We start from the raw sequence: 15,170 nt of genomic DNA, 5'->3' as shown, positions 1-15,170 counted from the left end.
AGTAGGCCTACACACTGAGTGCTTGGATGCGACCAAATACAGTGAGATGTCAATTTTCTCTGGTTGCCCTGCCAATGACGCTGTGGAAGTTCAGTGACATGGATGGAATAAATAGCTACAAGTTTATTCAGAAGGCTTAGTCTTGCGAACTTTGCTTTATGACCCCTTTAAATAAACAGACAAGTCAACAGGTATCTTTGTGCCAAGTGACACCTACGATCAATTGAGAGCCACCAATTAGCCTAACCTGCATGTCTTTGGATTGTGGGGGAATCCGGAGGAAACCCATGCAGTCATGGGGAGAATAATAATAATTAACTGTTGTATTAAAGTGTTAGATGTGCGAACACTTTACCACCTGCCTTTTTTGATCACTGCATCTCTCAAGATTAGGTGCTGCAGTTCCTGGTTATTTCATTGCTAACACACATATTTGGCACAACAATGCCAAATCACAGTAGTGGCACTCAATAAGGACTTGAAATTTAAGGGTTTAAAATTTGGTAACTTCAAGCAAAATTTATATGCAGTTTTGTGATGTCTTTCTAACGATATTCTCAGACATTGTGTACTTCTGAAAGATGAACACACTGCGTAGTTTTAACAAATTGTCCCACAGGCAGTTTGGGAATATAACAAATTGACAATATGTACAGAATACAGAAGTTTTTTTTTCACCTCATGACCTGATATTGGCTTCTGTTAAGAATTGTAAAAGGCAATTGGTTATGTTCTGTTGTGCAGCACATGATGATAAAGGTTGGGGTCCCCCCCCCAAAAAAAAAACAACAACAACAAAAACCACTGTAGTTTCATTCTTATTTTGGGGATTAATGCTGATCCATCTGTCTTTTAGGGAAGGGATTTCCCCCCTGGTAATATTTCAGTTTCTTATGAGCAGTGTAAACTGTGGTTCAATGTGCATTTCTTAAGTGTGAGTAACCTGTTTTTGGCAATAAAAGATGTGTATTTAGTTAATTCAACAGCTGGTATTGCAACAGAGTTTCTTGTGGCATACATGAGTAAGTCATCTGTGAACATATGAGCTTGAGGACAGGTTAAATAGTGGTGGAGAATGTCAGAATTGTGCCCTTAGTACTCGGTCGTATACTCCTAGAACGTACTACAGTAATGGTTGAGTCGTAGGTTCTTAACCGACGTTAGTAGGCCTACACGCTGAGTGCTTGGATGCCACCAAATGCAGTGAGATGTCAATTTGCTCTGGTTGCCCTGCCAATGACGCTGTGGAAGTTCAGTGACATGGATGGAATAAATAGCTACAAGTTTATTCAGAAGGCTTAGTCTTGCAAACTTTGCTTTATGACCCCTTTAAATAAACAGACAAGTCAAAAGGTATCTTTGTGCCAAGTGACACCGACGTACGGTCAATTTAGAGCCACCAATTAGCCTAACCTGCATGTCTTTGGACTGTGGGGGGAATCCGGAGGAAACCCATGCAGACATGGGGAGAATATGCAAACTCCACGCAGAAAGGTCCCTGATAGCCACTGGGCTTAAACCCATAACTTCCTTGTTGTGAGGCAACAGTGCTAACCTCTACACTACCGTAAACAAACTAATTACAAACTATTTAAAAGCCATTTGTATAGTGACATTTGTGTATATGTGAAGTGCTCAATTATGTTTCAACATGCAGTTTACAGGACACGTTTACTAGCCCTGGTTTTTAATTAACATTAATGTTACTTTGTGTGGGGGTGGCACGGTGGTGTAGTGGTTAGCACTATCGCCTCACAGCAAGAAGGTCCTGGGTTCAAGCCCGGTAGCTGGCCTTTCTGTGTGGAGTTTGCATGTTCTCCCCATGTCTGCGTGGGTTTCCTCTGGGTGCTCCGGTTTCCCCCACAATCCAAAGACGTGCAGGTTAGGCCAATTGGTGGCTTTAAATTGGCCATAGCTGTGAATGTGAGTGTGAATGGTTGTCTCTGTGTCAGCCCTGCGATAACCTGGTGACTTGTCCAGGGTGTACCCTGCCTCTTGCCCATAGTCAGCTGGGATAGGCTCCAGCTCGCCTGTGACCCTGTAGAACAGGATAAGTGGCGACAGATAATGGATGGATGGGTTACTTTCAGGGCTTTACATTAGCACCCACCCTCCCGCCAAATGCGGGTAAAATCCGGCTTTGGCAGGTAATGACTTTAGTCCCACTAGCCACTTTGGCAGGTGATTTATTCTGTGGTACCGGTATGACAATATATTTTAATTGTAGTTTTCTCTGAAGGCATCTGATATAATAAACGCATTGCAATGTAATATTACGCACCTACAACTCTCATGAGCACCTGCATAAACATTCTGACATCGTGTTAGAATTGTTGAGAACGTACTTTAACGTCTCAGGTAAAATTAGTGATACGGTAACCTGCGGTTAATGAACGAAGCAAGAAAGTTGCTGACGACTAACAAGTGCACTATGTGGCGGCGTATAGCTGGAGTTTCAAACCCCGCTGCTCAGGATAAAAGGGGCAGAGATGAACAGGGCTGGAGGCAGCATTTTAAAATCACCGAGGTCAGTGATGCACAAAGCGCCCGCCGAAAAATGTTCGACATATTTAAATGAGAGGGGTGAATTACATGTCACACAAGAGATCTATTCTTGAAATTACTTTTAATGGCGTTTGAACTGAATATCATCAGTTTTGAAAATAAATCATGTATGTGGCAAGAGTAAGAATAATTTAAGCTTGTTTAATGGTTTGATCTGGCCCAAGCAATGAGGACAAAAGATACCCTAACCACGTAGCCTATGGAACTAAGATACATTAACAATCTGGCATCTGTTACACCTACACAAAAAAAATTCTGGGAAAAAAATCAGTATAAAATCTCTTAAATCTATTAAAATCTATTGATTAGTCGACTACTAAAATAATCGTTAGTTGCAGCCCTAGTGTCCAGAGCATCTTCCAAGTGTGACTTTCAACTGTCCATATGGGGCCGTCCTCCACAGGAGCGATATGATGAGACTCCGACCGGACATAAGGCATCAGGATGGATCAGGTAGGTCCGAGGAGCAGAAGAGGTCAGCATATCCATCCATCCATCCATCCATCCACCCATTATCTATAACCGCTTATCCTGTTCTACAGGGTTGCAGGCAAGCTGGAGCCTATCCCAGCTTACTATGGGCTGGTACACCCTGGACAAGTCGCCAGGTGGTCAGCATCTCGATCTCAGGATTGACACGTAACTCAGAGGGACAGACGGGGAGAGGAAAAACACAGGTTGTTAGGTATGCCCAATGTCACCTGAATAAATTCTTCAATATAGGACTAGGTGTTATGGTCCCTACATAAATCAAGGCAAGTGAAAAGGAAACCTGGTTGGAGTGGGATTTAGGCCTGATGACCATGTGGTGCAACCAGCCCAACTCATCGTCAGTTGTGTGCCCTGGCTTCATTGGGTGTTTCGGCCATTTTATCACAAGACACCCTCTTCCAAGGTTGGCCCACCACAGGATGATCAAACCTGGGTGTAAGTTGTGCTGTGGCACCACACGGTCACCTTGCAGCCCAAGTTGTATCCCTCCGTTTCAGCCACAGCCAATGACTACTTTGCTCTGCTGCAGAGGCCAGTTCTTTCAATGCCCTCCGTTGGGCCTGCCCTCTGATGCCCACTTCCTTCAGAAGCCTTGTGGTCGTTCTGGCCACAAAGCCTCTGCAGCCCACCTCCACTGGCCACACCTTCACATTCCACCCCCGCGCCTCCGCTTCAGCTGCCAGGTCAGCATAGCGCAGTCTCTTCCTTTCATACGTTTCACTGATCGCATCCTCCCATGGGACGGTGAGCTCCACGATGAAGACGCGCTGGCAGGATCTTGACCATAGAACCAGGTCTGGGCGCAAGTTGGTTACTGCGATTTCGGGTGGAAAGATAAGCCTCTGACTGAGGTCCACCCGCATCTCCCAGTCCCGGGCTGCAGACAGTGGTTCCGTCTCCAACGGGGTTGGCTTGGTCACCCTTTTCGCCCCTTCCCGAACGAAGGCCATTCTCCGTAGGACATCCGGCTGTGGATTTGGAGGCATGGCATTGGCGATTACCCTCTTGCTCTCAAGTTTGGCCGCCAGGCTCTTCAGCACCTGATTATGGCGCCAGGTGTATCTACCTTGCGTAAGGCTAGTCTTGCAACCCACCAAGATGTGCTTTAAACTTGCTGGGGCTGCACACAGGGGACAGGCTGGTTCCTCTCCATACCAGCGGTGTAAATTGGTTGGAGAGGGCAGGACATCATACGTGGCCCTCAAGATGAAACTAAGCCTATTCGCCTCCATGCTCCACAGATCGTTCCAAGTGATGTTCCTCTTCTCAACACCCTCCCATCTCATCCACCGGCCTTGCTGCGCTTGGGAGACTGCTTTAGCACACCTGGCTGCTTCCTCCTGACGGCGCACCTCCTCCACTACCATGTGCCGTCGTTCAGCTGGAGTGGCCTTTTGCCAAGTAGGTGTTTTTTCCATGCCCAGGCCGCCCCTGCCATGCTGGATATGGCCTACTATATCCCGGTGCTTGAGGGCGGTCTTTGCCACTACCACAGCTGCTGCTGGCTTCCACTTCCTTCCTGTTGCCAGTGTAGGGGCAGCTCCTCTGACAAATGGATCCCGGGATTCGGTGAGGGTCATTTCCATCCTTACTTTGGCACATTTGTATTCCTCCACTAGGCTTGAGACTGGGAGGGAGAGAGCACCATTGCCATACAGGCCTATGCTGCTGAGACAACGTGGCAGTCCAAGCCACTTCCTCACCTGCGCATTCACCAACCTTTCCAGGCGGTTGGCATGGGATAGCGTGACCTCGTAGATGGAAATTGGCCACATAAGACGGGGCAGCAGTCCAAACTGAAAGCACCACAGTTTCAACTTTCCTGGTAGAGAAGTATTGTTGATCTTTCTGAGGCCACTGATGGTATCTTGCTTGAGTTGTTCCACCTGCTTCAAGTCCTTGAGCTCTGCGCTGTACCAGCGGCCAAGACTTTTCACCGGTTTCTCCAGAACTGTTGGTATTGGCTCGTTATTGACGTGGAACCTCTCACTAGCAAGCTGGCCTTTAACAATGGAGATGCTGCGAGATTTACTTGATTTAATCTCCATCCGTGCCCATTGAATGTTTTCCTGGAGCTTCCCCAACAGGCGTTTGGTGCATGCACTTGTTGTTGTTATTGTTGTCATGTCATCCATGTACGCCCTGATTGGAGGGAGACGCAACCCATTCTTCAGCCGTTCCCCTCCAACCACCCATCGTGACGCCCGGATGATGAGCTCCATTGCCATGGTGAACGCCAGTGGGGAGATGGTGCAGCCCGCCATTATGCCTACTTCGAGGTGCTGCCAGGCAGTTGTACTAGCCTGTGCTGTCACGCAGAACTGGAGATCCTGGAAGTATGCTCTGACCAGCCTTGTGATGACCTCGGGGACTTGGAAGAAATTGAACGCTGTCCACAATATCTCATGCGGCACCGACCCAAAGGCATTGGCAAGATCTAAAAAGACCACACGCAAGTCTTTCTTCTCCTTCCTCGCTGTCTGTATCTGATTCCAGATGATGTTTGTGTGCTCCAGACAACCTGAGAACCCACTTATCCCTGCTTTCTGCACTGTGGTGTCAACAAAGCTGTTCTTCTGCAGAAAAGCCGAGAGCCTCTGAGCCACAATGCTGAAGAATAACTTTCCTTCCACATTCAGAAGACCAATTTGGCGGAATTGGTCAATGGTTGAGGCATCCTTCTCTTTGGGAATCAGGATCCCTCCCGCCCTTCGCCATGCCTTTGGAATAATTCCTTTTTCCCATGCCACCCTCATCAACTTCCAGAGGTACCGCAAGACCCCTGGCGTGTTCTTGTAGAGCCTATATGGAATGCCATTGGGCCCAGGGGCTGATGCAGCTCTTGCTCGCCTTACTGTACTCTCAATTTCGCTCCATGTAGGGGGCCTTGTTTCCATCTGGTGCTCAGCTGGCTGGATTGGTGGCATGTCACTCGGAATACTGGCTGGTATATGCCTCTGACTGTCGGAGTAAATCTTTCTCAGGTGCTCCTCTAGTTCCCTTATGGGTGCTTTGAGGGTACCAGATTTCTCCTTGACAAAGAGGGCTTTGATGAAACTGTAGGGATCTCTATAGAAGGCTGTCCTCACTCGCTCCTTCTTCTTATGTTGTTTTCTCAGGCACTCAGCTCGTCGCAGTGCTGCCAGACGCTGCTTGATGTCTGCCTGTAGTGCCTCCAGAGCCTTCCGCTCTCCTTCCGTGGCCTTCTTCCACTGCTTTCTCAGGCACCTTCTGTCCTTCACAAGCCTATCGATCTCGCATTGCCTCCTGGACTGGGGATGAGCTGGTTCCTTCCGTACTTTATGGTTCCCACTTTTCACTCCAAACCTCTCTGCCCCATAACTGTAAATAATTTCCCCAATCTTGTCCAACTTCCTCTCCACACCTCCTTTCAGACCTTCCAGGAGGTGAACAATGTCTGTGTTGATGGTTTCCCACTCCTTTTTCTGACAGGATTTGGGCCACAAAATTCGAGGCCTTCGTCCCTCCATCTTCCTCTCTACTGCCATCTGTAGCTGGATGAGCTCCGGGCTCACATCCACAGGTGAATCCATGCCTGTTTGAGCTTTGTCTGGGGTTCTAATACCCTTTGGACTGTGGTGAGTTTCCTGCCACTGGGCTTCACTCGACTGATTTGCCCTACCCCTGAGGAAGTAGTGGTCAATGCGAGGCCCCTCGCTAGGCTCTCTCAGGCATTTTTTCAGTCCCTGATGGATCTTGAGACCCTTCTCTGATGTCATTTTTTTCCAGCCACAGATGCAGCTTCTATAGTATAGAATTTCTATAATATAGAAATAGTATACATTTTGCACTAAAGCAGGGACTCTTGCAAAACTAACTATGACAGCATAACTAAAAAGGGAGAGCTAGAAGGTAACACAGGCATGAGGGAGCCCCAGGACATAAAGCAGCCATCCACGACACCATCAATAAACTCAAATGGGGGACTGACAGCATCCATACATCCCAGTTTACCAAAACACTCTGTCTGAGGACCCTCCAGATCTACTCCTTTCCCTCATGAACACTATTAACAAAAGGCTTAACTAAACAGATTTATCTTCACCCTAGACTTAAACTTAACTTCTAGGTTCTCAACCCTGGTTAGTTTTCTCTGCTTGCACTTCGCCTGATTCAATTAATCGGCTAGTTAACAGTCCTCTGAGTTGCTTAGGTTAGGGAAGACATAAAAATGTTCAGGATAGCGGGTATTTTCGGACCCGGAATGTGTGAGCCTGTGTATTAAATTGTAGTTATTAAAAAAAAATTCAAAAACAACAACAACATGGAGATATCATGATCAGTGCTTTGGTGTTGGTTCTGCTGTTTAGACTCCGACCACCAGGCGGCGCTGTTGTTTGGAGCTGATTTTGATTCTGTAGCACCAATTTATGGTAAGGCTATACATTTATTTATATTTACCGTTTAGATTAGTGTAACATCGTCTAAGCTACGCACAAGTGGTGTTTTATTTTATTTTTTGGAAGGCATAAGTATCCTTTAATGCATTATGGTGTGAAATGTGCCTCCTGTAAATCGAGAATAAAGGAAATTAAGGTAAGCACCGCTGACTGTGACTAAGCAGGCCTAGTGTATAACCTGCAGTATGAAAATGGCGGAGTAGTGACTCAGGTGTAAAGATGAACTAATGTTCCTTTTGCGTCAATTTAAGACTGAAAAGAGCGTGTTTCGTGTTTTTGGGAAAGTGGAGAATTTTATTGGTGTAACTTTTCAACCTTTGTATCACGAAAAGTACGTTTTCTTACTTTTTTTCTTATAAATCGGTGGGTTTTTTGGCGAAATTTTGCGTTCAGTATGTGTTTTTTAAATGATGGTATGTATTAAAATTATTGCCCACAGTTTATCATATTTTCGCTGCGAAATCCTCGTGAAACAAATTTTACAGATTTGCACGCAATTTGGTCTCTGTCCTTTCCCGAGGTGGTGACGGTTTTCTCCTGCAATACTACATTTGACCACTGAGGGGCAATGTTATATAATTCAGGACGATTTTGGCATGTTTTTAAATGCCAGACATTCGGTTTGTCGTGTTTTAGCTGTTTCAATCAAAGTATTTTAATCTCGTTTAAAGGTTTCTTTTGGAAACCTGTTTCCTAAATCGGTGTGAGTTTGTAGTGAGGAGGATTTTGTGTTCTCGTCTCCGATTGATCAGTTTCTGCATACATTATCATTTCCTTTGGGTTTTGGTGATTTTAAGACGCTTAAATCGCCTTTTTCTCTGCTGATTTTGGCATTACCTGTATATTTCCTATATTTTATACTGGCTTATTATACAATATTAAGAGACAGGAGGATTTGCCGTCCTCGGGTTTACAGTTGTGTAGAATGTCCCGGGTTGTTGGTTGATAGCCTCGGTATCGCTTCTCGGCCTTTTGGCTAAGATCAAGTGTAGTATCTGTTCTTATCAGTTTAATATCTGATACGTCCCCTATCCGGGGACCATATATTAAATTGATTTTTGGAACAGGGAGATGGAATAGGGGCTTGCTCCGTCCACTCCACGCATCGACCCGGTATTGCAGTACTTCCGGGAACGGTGCACCCCCTTCTTATTGTTAAAGAAAGATATTGTCTGGATATTTGTCTGCTGTTGGTTGGTTATATGAGCGTGTAGTTAAGAGTAATGAAATATGTGTTGATGAATAAACAGTGTATTAAAAAGGTGGAAAGACTACTTTGAGGATTTATTAAATGAGGGGAGTCCGAGAGAGAAAAGGTTAGATTCATCGGAGACAGCAAATCAGGAAGCAGAGTTGGTTAGTAAGGATGAGGTGAGGGCAGCCATGAAAAGAATGAAGACTGGGAAAGCAGTTGGACCAGATGGTATCCAGATTGAGGCTTGGAGATGTTTGGGTGAGACGGCTGTGAAGTTCATAAGGAGATTGTTTAATAAGATCCTAGAGAATGAGAAAATGCCGAATGAATGGAGAAAGAGTGTGCTAGTCCCAATATACAAGAATAAGGGAGATGTACAGAGCTGCAGTAATTACAGAGGAATAAAATTGATGAGCCACACCATGAAGCTATGGGAAAGGGTATTGGAGGCGAGATTGAGAAGAAGAGAGGTAGCAATCTGTGAACAGCAGTATGGGTTTATGCCAAGGAAGAGCACGCCGGATGCAATTTTTGCTTTAAGAATGTTAATGGAGAAGTACAGAGAAGGCCAGAGAAAGCTACATTGTGTGTTTGTAGACCTGGAGAAGGCATATGATAGAGTGCCGAGAGATGTATGAGATTGTATGTATCGTAGGAGAAACAGTGGAGTGAAATCAGGAGTGTATTAGAGTGGTGCAAGACATGTATGAGAACAGTGAAACAGCAGCGAGGTGTGCAGTTGGAATGACTGAACGGTTCAAGGTTAAGGTGGGACTCCATCAAGGATCTGCTTTGAGTCCTTTTTTGTTTGCCATAGTGATGGATAGCTTCACGGATGAAGTGAGGCAAGAGTCACCATGGATCATGATGTTTGCGGATGATGTTGTGATATGTGGTGAAAGTAGAAAGGAGGTTGAGTTGGGTTTGGAGAGATGGAGGTATGCATTGGAACGAAGAGGAATGAAGGTGAGCAGGAGCAAAACAGAATCAATGAGAATGGGGATGAGTGTAGTGAAGATGCAAGGAGTAGACATAAAGAAAGTTGGTGAATTCAAGTACCTGGGGTCAACTGTGCAAGAAAATGGGGGCTGCGATAGTGAGGTGAGAAAGAGAGTGCAGGCGGGGTGGAGCAGTTGGAGAAGGATTTCAGGAATCATTTGTGATAGGAAAGTCCCAGCAAAAGTGAAAGGGAAGATGTATAAGACAGTAGTGAGACCAGCTGTGATGTATGGATTGGAGATAGGAGGCAAAGTTGGAGGTGGCGGAGTTGAGGATGTTAAAGTTTGTGATGGGAGTGACAAGGTTGGACAGGATAAGGAACGAGCACATCAGAGCGACAGCACATGTGGAGAGCTTGGGAATTAAGCGAAGAGAGATGAGACTGAGATAGTGTGGACACATCCTGAGAAGAGCTGTAGAGCATGTGGGAAGGAGAATGTTGAGGATGGAGCTGCCAGGCAAACAAAAACGAGGAAGGCCAAAGAGAAGATACATGGATGTGGTGAGAGAAGACATGAAAGTGGCAGGTGTGGTAGAGAAAGAGGCAGAAGACAGGGAGCAATGTAGACGAAAGATCTGCTGTGGCGACCCCTAATCAGGAGCAGCTAAAAGAAGAAGTTGTTACATGCATGTCCATTCAGAAGTTCAGGAATGACAGAGGCCGAATCCCATTTCACCCCTTGGACCAACCCCTTGGCCCTTCCCCTCCATTTTGTGCGTTCACGTGAAGGGGTAGGGGTATCCCAATCCCAGTTAACGCGGAGGGGTAGGGGAAGGGGTAGGGCTTCTGTACCCCTCCAAACGGAGATTTTCCTGGAGCTGACTCCGAACGAAGGGGTTTGAGTGATTTCCCACAATGCCATGCGGATTTCAGCGAGATTTCATGCGGATTTCAGAAAGATGGCGGTTCCCGCGGCGAAAGATTGTCATAAATGTATTTTCTCCATTATTTACGTGTTTTAAGTTGTTATCCAGAGGAAACACGCCGCTTGATTCGCTTTCGAGCTGAGAATGAGCAGCGATTTCTGAAATCCAAGCTGCTGCTAAAAAGCTTTGGGAGTGAGTATTGTTTTCGGTTGCTTGACTGCGTACGTTTTGTTCTGTTATTCTCGCTTTTATTGTTTACATGAGTGTTCTGACACCTCATTCTGTCGGATGTGGTGCACGAAGCGCCAAAGATATCCCATTCAGTGGTGTTAGTTAACAAATCACACCCTGCCAGCAGAGATTTCTGGTTCTGGCTCTGACTGTAGCGGCTGGTCGCAGCCAATGACGCATTTGGTCGCGTTTTGCTAACGTAAACGCTGACGGAGGTACGCGATGACGTATGCGATCGTTGAAGGGCTATCCCAATACGTAGGGGTTGAATTTCAAGCCCTATCCCTTGTAGCTCAATTTCAAGGGGAAGGGGTAGAAATTAGAATTGAGCCAGAGAGGAGGAGTATAGGAGCCTGGTGAGGGACTTTGCCATTTGGTGTAACAGCAGCTCAACATCTCGAAGACCAAGGAGCTTGTTATTGACTTTTTGGGAGGTCCAGACCAAGGTCACGGCCAGTTCTGATCGAGGGAGTCGAGATGGAGGCTGTGGATTCCTACAAGTATCTCGGGCTGTGGCTGGACAGCAAGCTGGACTGGACTTGCAACACCAACCACTTGTACAGGAAGGGACAGAGCAGGCTGTACTTCCTGAGGAGGCTGCAGTCCTTTAAAGTGCATATCATGGGTAAATTCAGGAGCAAGATCAATGTCTCATCTCATCTCATTATCTCTCGCCGCTTTATCCTGTTCTACAGGGTCGCAGGCAAGCTGGAGCCTATCCCAGCTGACTATGGGAGAGAGGCGGGGTACACCCTGGACAAGTCACCAGGTTATCGCAGGGTTGACACAGAGACAACCATTTACATTCACAGTTATGGCCAATTTAGAGCTATCAATTAGTCTAACCTGCATGTCTTTAGGTTGTGGGGGAAACCCGGAGTACCCAGAGGAAACCCATGCAGACATGGGGAGAACATGCAAGCTCCACACAGAAAGGCTAGCTACTGGGCTTGAACCCAGGACCTTCTTGGTAAAGGGACATACTTTAACAAGTGCACATACTGTACTTTAGAAGTGAATTTTGGGTTGGTTTTAGAAGCCATTTTATTCATGTGAAAAGCCTGTATTAATAAAGGTGAGTAAACTGAAACTCCCTTGTGCAAAAATTGCAATATGAAGTAAAATTGAGGCCAAGAAATGGAATCTACCTTTTAATAACTAAAACTTTTAGCTTGTGACTCTTTCTCAAAAAGGTGAGAAGATCTTTTTGATATTGACAGTGGCAGGAATGCTCCTTTACACACCCCTCCTCCAGAACATGACAAAAGTGTTGAAGACAATTGTGTAATGATGCAACTCTTCAATGAGTTCAATGCTTGCAAGATCCATGGTGAGAGGAATGTTTTTGATGGTATCTTCAACCATCTTCAGTTGATGGTTTTGAAGATTTGGTATCTTCCAAATCATCAGTTTGGTGGAAAGCCCTATAAGCTGTGTAGGACTTGGTATTGAACAGTTGCTTTGGTGTGTCCTCCTTGGCTTTGGATGCCTTATCTGGGGTCAGGTGAGCCCAGAGACACCTTGTCCTGTCTCTTGTTTTTCGTTGGGGGGTTTCATGGTCCTCATTTTTTTGCAGTACCAATCCATACCGGTAGCTGATAACCACCATTCCCACAAGTCGGTTGAAGTTCCTGAAGACTGCTGACTATGGTACCCAGAAAGAAGAAATCCCAGAGGAGGAACTGGAGGAGATAGAGGCCCTGGATGAGATTGGCCATGCTGAGATGGAATTGAGGAGAGGGCAGGTCCTCTGGTGTAGGGGCCTCAACCGAATACAGACACAAGTAAGTGATGGCTGTACCATCCTAAAAGATAATGGAGTGACATTCTACTGTCTTTCCCAGGCTAGACAAAATGCTTCATTAGTAAGTCGTCCATAGGTAATTCACACTTTGCTTTGGTTTATTCTTTTATTTTTACTACTACTTTTTATTTTAAACAGATCCGTTTGGTGAATGCTTTCCGGGAAGCCATGTCCCATTATGAAGGCTTGGAGACTCCAGAATCACGAAGTTCCATTCACAACTTCATGACCCACCCAGAGTTCCGCATCGAAGACTCCGAGCTGGCCATCCCCCTAATTGATGAACTGGAGCCTGAGGAAGATGGGCCAACAAAACGCACTTTTGTACCGTCGGCCATTCCTTCTGGCATATCTTCACCTTCCCAGAACAATAATTCTGCCAACAGCAGAACACATCACTACAAGGACTTAACAAAAACTGCCAAGAGTCAAACCCCTGGTAGTCCCATGCACAGTCTGGAGACGTCACTGTGATTTTCACTCATGCTGACTAAGATCACATCTATACCAACTATGCTATGACCATGTCAACAAGGTCGGGTGAATGTGATTTCTCCGAGTAAGACGTTCCTGGATCAAAATCCCTGTGTTACTAAAATTTCACTTAACCAATCACTACCTGATGTAACAATGGTGTGCCTTTTAGTCCTCACTTGAACATTTTCCCCCAGATATATTGCAACTCTGCATTTTCAGTTTAACAATTTACGTGACTCCATAATGAAGTTTGAAGCTGCACCACTTTCATCATGTTTTGGTTTGGTACAGTAGGTATGTAGTCTGCTAAACTAGTGCAACTTGGCGGAACTAACCTCAACAAACTACTGAGTGCTTATTTAGGTTTCAGTGGGTTTTAACAGATTAACAATTTTGATTGCAAGTGTACAGTACATCTACAGTGCAGAGCTAGACAGTAACTTTCTTGTCTGGAAAGGAAATCCGTGTGTCTGGATGGCATTTTCAAGCAAATAGTCAGAGTGGGTGTGACTGTGATTTGAGTGAAAGAAATTTTCTACAAACAAGGCCATGGTCAACCTGTTTGAAGAAATCATGTTCACAGAGGAGGCAACCAGGTATTTTTGCAGTGAGATGGAGACTTTCTGTCTGTAGGATTATTTAGTCTGAGAATGTAGTTAATCTTTTTATTGGTTTGTAAATGTTTTCTTCCCAAGGCAAGGCAAGTTTATTTATATAACACATTTCATACACAATGGCAGTTCAATGTGCTTTACAGAAGTAAAAACAAAACAGTAAACAATAGAGAATAAAATTACATAAAATAATTTTATTTTTATTCTAATATATAATATTATAAGAATTAAACAATTAATTAAAAGAATTAAAAGAAAATAATAAGAATTAAACAATAGTAGAAATAAAATAATAAAATGAAGTAGTAGTTCAAATAGGAGGAGAAAAAAAAATATTCCCAGGGGATCTATGAAAAATAAAGGATTTATGGTTCATGCATTTTCCTTCAGTTATTTCTTAATTGACTGGGTTCTGAGTTTGATCCGAATTGCTTATTCCTGTGTGCATGGGTGGGGTTTTGATTTTTTTAATTAAGACTTTTTGTTCATATTTAAGTTAAATGGTTTGTTTACATACTGTTGGAGTGACACCTTTACATGAAATTTGAGCTACATTTAAGGTTTGTACATGGTTGCTGTGTATATAAACTTGAAAAGGAGTATACCAATTTATAGTACTGTTAATCCTTCAACATTTTGATTTAGCTTAGGAGTCTGGCATAATGGGAGAAAATGGTTGTCACACAATATACAACTTGAACAAAAACTTTTACTAAATTTTGTATGCCATAGGCTAATAATTAAATGTTGTATTAAAGTGTTAGATGTGCGAACACTTTACCACCTGCCTTTTTTGATCACTGCATCTTTCTCAAGATTAGGTGCTGCAGTTCCTGGTTATTTCATTGCTAACACACATATTTGGCACAACAATGCCAAATCACAGTAGTTGCACTCAATAAGGACTTGAAATTTAAGGGTTTAAAATTTGGGAACTTCAAGCAAAATTTATATGCAGTTTTGTGACGTCTTTCTAACGATATTCTCAGACATTGTGTACTTCTGAAAGATGAACACACTGTGTAGTTTTAACAAATTGTCCCACAGGCAGTTTGGGGATATAACAAATTGACAATATGTACAGAATACAGAAGTTTTTTTTTTTTTTCACCTCATGACCTGATATTGGCTTCTGTTAAGAATTGTAAAAGGCAATTGGTTATGTTCTGTTGTGCAGCACATGATGATAAAGGTTGGGGGTCTCCCCCCCCCCAAAAAAAAACACTGTAGTTTCATTCTTATTTTGGGGATTAATGCTGATCCATCTGTCTTTTAGGGATATCTCCCCTGGTAATATTTCAGTTACTTACGAGCAGCGTAAACTGTGGTTCAATGTACATTTCTTAAGTGTGAGTAACCTGTTTTTGGCAATAAAAGATGTGTATTTAGTTAACAGCTGATATTGCAACAGAGTTTAGGTGATTTGTGTACCATTGTTGATTTATTGGTAATATTGGGTCAAGGAGAGTTTTTGTTCAGTGGAAGGCAATTCAATATACACCTTT

The 15,170-nt window shown here is 44.3% G+C and overlaps 1 non-coding gene and 1 pseudogene across 1 annotated transcript; both read left to right on the top strand.

Annotated features, from left to right (window-relative positions):
- The first annotated feature begins 7,249 nt into the window (after window positions 1–7,249).
- Window positions 7,250–13,780, top strand: LOC132889924 (plasma membrane calcium-transporting ATPase 1-like; annotated as a pseudogene).
- Window positions 8,435–8,625, top strand: LOC132891085 (U2 spliceosomal RNA). Its single transcript, XR_009655263.1, has one exon. It is a non-coding gene; the product is annotated as a U2 spliceosomal RNA (small nuclear RNA).
- Window positions 13,781–15,170: the final 1,390 nt, after the last annotated feature.

The sequence above is a fragment of the Neoarius graeffei genome, chromosome 8, assembly GCF_027579695.1.
Source record: "Neoarius graeffei isolate fNeoGra1 chromosome 8, fNeoGra1.pri, whole genome shotgun sequence".
Lineage (NCBI taxonomy): Eukaryota > Metazoa > Chordata > Actinopteri > Siluriformes > Ariidae > Neoarius > Neoarius graeffei.
This window is presented reverse-complemented; position numbering and strand designations above follow the sequence as displayed.